We start from the raw sequence: 218 nt of genomic DNA, 5'->3' as shown, positions 1-218 counted from the left end.
GACCTGCCCAAGGCAGAGGCGATGCTCCGCAAGGTGAGAGGGCACCCCGCTTTTTTGGGGGGATCCCCCCCATGCTGCTGTCGCGCTCCCAGTTGCCGCAGCATGGCGTGGGCCACCACCTCAGCCCCTCTCTGCCAGCGAGGGTGACCTGCCTATGGGGCTGGGGTCCCCAGATCTGCTCACCTCTGCTCGCTCTGCCCTCTTGCAGCATGTCGAAT

At 66.1% G+C, this 218-nt stretch overlaps 1 protein-coding gene across 1 annotated transcript in view; it reads left to right on the top strand.

Moving 5' to 3' along the window:
- The window catches only part of LOC104545997 (SEC14-like protein 2), a gene marked incomplete at its 5' end in the record, with an annotated part of 2,836 nt that overhangs the window by 190 nt on the left and 2,428 nt on the right, over positions 1-218 (top strand). The gene's annotated exons all lie outside the window — the stretch shown is intronic.

The sequence above is a fragment of the Mesitornis unicolor genome, unplaced genomic scaffold (assembly GCF_000695765.1).
Source record: "Mesitornis unicolor isolate BGI_N332 unplaced genomic scaffold, ASM69576v1 scaffold34000, whole genome shotgun sequence".
NCBI lineage: Eukaryota > Metazoa > Chordata > Aves > Mesitornithiformes > Mesitornithidae > Mesitornis > Mesitornis unicolor.
The sequence above is the reverse complement of the archived record's forward strand: the minus strand, read 5'-3'. Positions and strand labels throughout refer to the sequence as shown.